At 55.4% G+C, this 6000-nt stretch overlaps 1 protein-coding gene across 5 annotated transcripts in view; it reads left to right on the top strand.

The window, feature by feature from the left end:
- Nucleotides 1-334: 334 nt before the first annotated feature.
- VCAN (versican) overlaps nt 335-6000 on the top strand; it is a 99852-nt gene continuing 94186 nt past the window's right edge. For 4 of the 5 annotated variants that reach the window (XM_064735292.1, XM_064735293.1, XM_064735291.1 and 1 more), the window contains exon 1: nt 335-698. The gene's annotated coding sequence lies outside the window, so the exon portion shown is untranslated. Of the gene's footprint in view, nt 699-1404; nt 1539-6000 lie in introns of all 5 variants that reach the window. The other variant, XM_064735290.1, reaches the window with a different exon arrangement.

The following is a 6000-nucleotide window of genomic DNA, read 5'->3' as shown; positions in this document are numbered from 1 at the left end:
GTCCCAGTCACTTTCCCCATTTCACCCGGCTTCGGGAGCCAGGGTGGAGGAGGTCTCTCCATTCTCTTCCCGGTTAATTGTCTAATTGGGGAACAATGCGCCTCTCGCACCCGCCTGCCCCTCTCCGGAGGGCTCCGGGCGAGCTCGGACGGACCCGTCCCGCCGCACCGGGCTGCGGCTCCCCGCTCCGGGTCTGGGGGCCGGAGGGAGCCCCGAGGGGGCAGCCGGGCCGAGCCGAGCCGGGCCGGGCCGGGCCGGGGGCGGGGGGGCCCGCTCGCTGGAGGCAGGCGCTGGGGGCTCTCCTGCGCCCAGCAGCTGCGGGAGCTTTGGAAATTGCAAGGAGGCTCTCGCAGAGCTTGTGAACCCTCCTCTCCCCGAGCCAGCGCCCCTCCTCTGCAGCGCTGACGGTACAACGATATAATAATGATGGGTGGCTGAGGCTCGCATTTGAACTTGCAGGCTCGCTCCCTGTGCCCACCGCTCGGTGCCGGCTCCGCCGCTCGGAGTCAGGTGCTCGCCGGCGGGAAGCGAGCGAAGGAGGGACACCGAGCTCCGGCACAAGGGAGAGCCCGGAACCACCGGCTCCTTCCAGCACTAACGAGGGGATTTACTCTTTCATGCGGCCACTGGGATCTCTGGACTAGCCCAGACACCACGTTGTGATTTTTTGCTATCTCTGCAATACGCTACCTTTTAAGGTAACTATAACTCTTTTATTGCGGGTTGGTTTGTAGTGATTTTTTTTTATTCCCCCTCCTTCTTTTTCTTCTATAATATGACTGCCAGCAAACACCTAGTCTAAGATTTAAAATAATTGTTTTACTGCTTGCATCAACAAAGAGTTTGAACTGCAAATCTTAAGCGGGGAGGGAATAGTGATGATTGGTGAATTTAAACAACCTGGGGTAAGTTCAACCACACGCGGGGGAAGAGGAGAAGGAGGGATGCTCGGGAACCCACAAAAAGAAAAAAAAAAAAAAAAAAAAAAAAAAAAAAGAAAGAAAGAAAAAAAAAAAAAAAAAAAAAAAAAAAAGAAGAAAAAAACTGATCCAAAGAGGAGAACAAAGAAAACTAGGGAATAGAAGACTTTGGGGTGGGATGCCTGACAAGAGTGTTCGGTGCTGGTGGCTTTGGATGGCTGGGAAGGTAGAGCCGCACCTTGGCGTGCGACGGGGCTCCGGAGGGAGACGGGAGCAAGCTGTTCCTTACGGGTGTTAAGTACACAAAGCGCCCGTGTGGCAGGAGCGACGAGCACGGACCTTTCCCCCCGGCCACCAGTTTTGTAGCGCTGGGAAAAGCGTGCGCTCTGTGTCTTGCGCTCCTGTGTGCTCCCCACATCCCCCCCCCTTTTTTTTTTCTTTCTTTTTTTCCCCTCCAATCCCTTTCCCTGCTGTTCCTGGAAAGCTGCTCGCAGGGCAGAGCGGCTCTGAGGTGCTCAGCATCTCTCCGGAGGAGCCGGCGAGCAGCGTGCCCCGAACCACATTTTCTCTGCGGGAAGGGGGGCAGTGGGTGAAGAGGAGGAGGAGGAGGATCGCAAGGTCAGTGGAGCAAAACGCCCCCTCTTACACCCACGTCCACTTTCTGGGGCACGGGCTTTGCCTTCCCCCCTCCACTGCTAGGGATTTCGCCTTTGTGTTACAAAGGAAAAGAAGTGAGAGCGCGGTGGTGGAGGGCAAGCGGGGAGTTCCGACGGCGGGAAGGAGCGGCTCTGTGTGTGTCTGTGTGTCTGTCTGTGTGTCTGTGTGGGACCCGGGCAGCCCGGCCCCGTCCCCACACAAAGGGGCGGCGGGCAGCGGGCGGGGGCCGCCCCTCATTGTCCCTCATTGTCCCCCTGGTCACGTCCTCCCGGCCACCCCCTCTCCTTTCCTCCTTTCCTCCCTCCCTGCACCGGCTCTCGGGATTAAGCCCCCATGGCTTTTCTTTTTTCTCTTTTTTTTTTCTTTTTTTTTTTTTTTTTTTTTTGTCTTTTCCTCTTCTTATCACCCGCTTTCCTCGGTTTTTCTCCCTTTCCCCCATTCTCGTCCTCTCCTTTCCTTTCCTTTCCTTTCCTTTCCTTTCCTTTCCTTTCCTTTCCTTTCCTTTCCTTTCCTTTCCTTTCCTTTCCTTTCCTTTCCTTTCCTTTCCTTTCCTTTCCTTTCCTTTCCTTTCCTTCTCTCTTTACCCCCTTTTCCTCTCTCCCCTTCTTTTTGTTCCCTCTCCCCTCCTTTCTTCCTTTTCCCTACCCGTTTTTGCCTCCCTTTCCCCCTGCTTGCCCTGTCCCTCCCTTTCCCTCCCTTCCCCTTTTTTCCCCCTTTCCCTCCTTTTTTTCCCTTTCCTTCCCCCTTCCCCCTTTTTCTCCTCCTCCCTCCCCCTTCCCCTCCCCTTTTCTTTCCCTTTTTTTTTTTTTTTTTTAATTGAGGCGTGAGCGTCGAAATGCGCTGCAAAAAAAAAAAAAAAAACCAAAAAACCCAACCCAAATCAAAAACCCATCCCGGGATGGGAGAGCGTAACCGTTGGGTGGGTTCAGTGATTGCCTTGATTTCCGTGCCTTTTTTCTTTAATCCTTTTCTCCTTTTCATTCGCTCTGAGCGAAAAGGGGAAGTTTCCTCCCCCACACGGAGCGAGCGAGGCCCGGCGGGGCGAGCCCGGGACGGGGCGGGAGCGACCCCGCGCTGCCGGGGCGGGGGGAGGTTGTGGCAGGGCTGGGCTTTGGGGGGCTCTCCGTGCCGCTCTCCGCCGGGGGATCACGGGCTGATTGCCGGTTTTGGGGCGGCGGTCTCGGTTCCGTGTTGGGCCCGCGAGTTCGGGCCCGGTTTGGGGTCGTGGGCCCGGGGCCGGCCCGGGGGCGCGGCCGCTGTCGAGGAACGGGGCGGGCGCGGCGGCCCCGCGGCGCCCCCGGGCGGCGAGCGGCGGCACGGCAGCTCCTGTGGGTTTCCCGCCAGAGGGTTCCGGGCACCGTGAGGGAAAAAAGGCTAAGCCCCCACAAATCACTGCCGTAATAAAATAATTAAAAATACGCAACACCCCCTCGATAAAAGCCGCTGTCTCCGCTGTTCCTCGCACTCCCCATCGAGTGTTATGCACAAGCAGTGGGTACAGAGGAGGCTCCAGCACGGGCACAGGGATGGAGCAGCTCTGCCGGCAGCAAAGGTGCCACGGCTGCCATCGCTCACCCGGGCACCAGAAGCTTTGGGCTGAGCTCAGGGCGGCCTCGCAGGGCCCCGAGGGGCCGCGGCAAAAATGGACACGGACAATTGCCGAGGGCCGCGGGGACGGCAGCCGGGGAATGGCTCCCGGTGCCAGAGGGCAGGGCTGGCTGGGATCTTGGCAATGAGGAATTGTTCCCTGGCAGGGTGGGCAGGCCCTAGCACAGGGTGCCCAGAGCAGCTGGGGCTGCCCCTGCATCCCTGGCACTGCCCGAGGCCGGGCTGGACACTGGGACAGTGGGAGGGGTCCCTGCCATGGCAGGGTGGCACTGAGTGACATTTAAAGCCCTTTCCAGCCCAAACCATTCCACGATTCTGTGGTGGCTGGAGCAGGCAGTGCCTGATGGACAGTGCTGGACAGCAGGGTGTGACTGGCACATTTCCGACTCTGGACAGCCCCTCAGTGCCTGGGCTTGAGGCCTGAGGTGGCACTGGGGCTGTGGGGATGGCAGAGTGAGCTGAGGGCTCCCACAGCCTCCCCTGTGCCCAGCAGCAGCACTGGGAGAGCCCCAAGAGGGCTGAGGAACCCCTGTTGGAGCCCACAGCGGGGTCCTGGTGCCTACCCCCACAATGGCAGTGCAGGGTGCCATGAGTGACACCTTCACATTGTTTCCACCTCTTGCTCCTTTCAGCAGTGTAGTTGCTGGAGAGAAGTGGCCCTCAGCTCTCCTGGAACCAAGCCCAACAGAGGTCAGTGTGTCTGGGCGATGCTCTCAGGCACGGGGTGGGATTGTCAGAGTGTCCTGTGCAGGGCTAGGAGCTGGACTTGCTGATCCCTGTGTGTCCAGCTTGGGATATTCCGTGTTTCCGGAAGGCAGGAGCGACAAGGTGGAGCAGGGGTGATGCAGAAGGAGCAGGGTGTGCTCGCTGCTCCTCCTCGTGCTGCCTCTGGCAGTGTTGCACTGTGTCTCTGCGTGGCTGTCCCAGAGCCTGGAGCTGCTCCTGGCACACAAGTACGGCGCTGTGAGGGATGTCCTGCTGCTGCAGCCAGAACACGCTGTGCTCTGGTCACTGCTCCTGTCTGTGCTCCAGCCTGCAGGCAGCACCAAAAGGACTCAGCCTGGAGGAGTTTCCCCCCACAGCTGCTGGGGGTGATGAGGAAGATGATTTGGGGTGGTACAGGCACCCCAAAGACATTCTCCAAGGCTTTGGGAGGGCATTTCCAAGGGATAACAGGCCAAGCAGGGGCCACTGGTGAATCGGATGCAGGCTGATGTGCCATGTGTTGGCGCAGTGGGTTGATTAATCACGTGGCAGAGAGGTGATGGGGCTGGCAAAGTTAATTAGGCAGCGCTGATGGTGGGGTGGATACAGGGCAGCAATTAACAGTACCGGGATCAGAGGACTGCAGAAGTAGAGGAAAGTGCAGAATGTGTGCCTTTGAGGGAGGATGGTACCTGTGAAGCTTTCAGAGCTTGGAAGATAGCAGGGGATGTGCTGTGACTGGGATTGGTTATTTCTACCTTTTTGGGGCTCCACTGGAAACTCTAATTTACTGTTTTACCCATTAGGATGAGCAGCCTTCATTCTCTTCTCTAGTGCCGGCTTCTGTTGGGTCCCACCCTCTTTTTCTTTTTGTTTTTTTTTCTTTTAATCTTTTATGTCATTCTGACTTTCACTATGAGGGTCAGATGGGCAGAGGCTGCTTTTTACGTGTTTAAGGAACATATCCAGATTTCACAATGCAGCTGTGGAGCATGTGCAGAACCAATCTCAGTGTGACCTGAGAAGTTGCAGGTTTCAGAGACATTGTTACCTCTGTGAAAATGGCTAATATGGCAAATTCCTCATTGTCTCAGCTTCAGAGAAATCGGGAGTATTTTTGGATTGTAAGCTTTAGTCTCTTCCACACCAGGACAATTTGCTTTCTGAACCTGGAGTTTTAAACAGAAAGAGAGACATGATGTTCTCTCATCTGGTTAAATTAAAATAGCATTGGTGTGAGATCAAGCTTAAGACACTGCAAACTAAACACAAGCTGGAATTTGGTCAGAACTTACTGCTCCTATGAGTTTTTGCTGTAGTAAGAGAAGGTAGCAGCGCCTGCAAAAATACGAGAGCTCTCTCTTTCCCCACAGAGAGAACCCCTACTGCTAATTTTTAAAGAGGTGAAGTTTGTCCAGCAGTTTTGCATCCATTGGTTTACACATGCTGCATTCAGGGCTGTGTCCCATTTAGAAATGTAACACAAATTCCTGCTGTAGATCCATCTGCCTGTAGCAGCTCCTAATAAAATGGATCAGCCCAGTTGGAAAGCAGCCAGCAGGCAAGACAACCCAAGTTTGGTCACGTCAAGTGAGGCACTTTTTTAGCAGAAGGTGGAAATTAAACACTTACTCAAGTCTTGCAGCTTGAGTTGGCAAGATTTGCTCACTGTGTTATGGATTTCTTTTACTATGGGTGTAGTGACACCAAGGGAGGAAAAAAAATCTTGTGGAAAAAGGCATAGTCGGATGGATTTTATCTAATTGCAGTGGACTTAGGGGCAGCACAGCAGCCAGACAGCAGAGTTCTGTGAGCTGTAGGGTGCAGGAATGGGAAACACAAACCTGTTTTAGAGCAGGGATTTAGGTCTGGGGGCTACAAGAGAGCTTAGTCCTCTGCAGCCTCTGCCAGCAGAAGGGTAGGAGGCCGGAGCAATCACACCCAAGAGCCTGGAAATGTGGGTGGGAATTGGGGTGAGGTGTAAAGCAGCAACCTCTGCCTCACCCGTGGGTCCTGAGGAGGATTTTTGGCGCCAGCTCTGAGGAGCTCTGTCTCCTCCTGAGCCAGGATGCCCTGTGGGGCTGAGTAAGGTGCTGCTGTTATGGTCTGC

The sequence above is a fragment of the Zonotrichia leucophrys genome, chromosome Z, assembly GCF_028769735.1.
Source record: "Zonotrichia leucophrys gambelii isolate GWCS_2022_RI chromosome Z, RI_Zleu_2.0, whole genome shotgun sequence".
Lineage (NCBI taxonomy): Eukaryota > Metazoa > Chordata > Aves > Passeriformes > Passerellidae > Zonotrichia > Zonotrichia leucophrys.
Note: the sequence above shows the minus strand (reverse complement) of the source record. Positions and strands in the feature narration are given on the sequence as shown.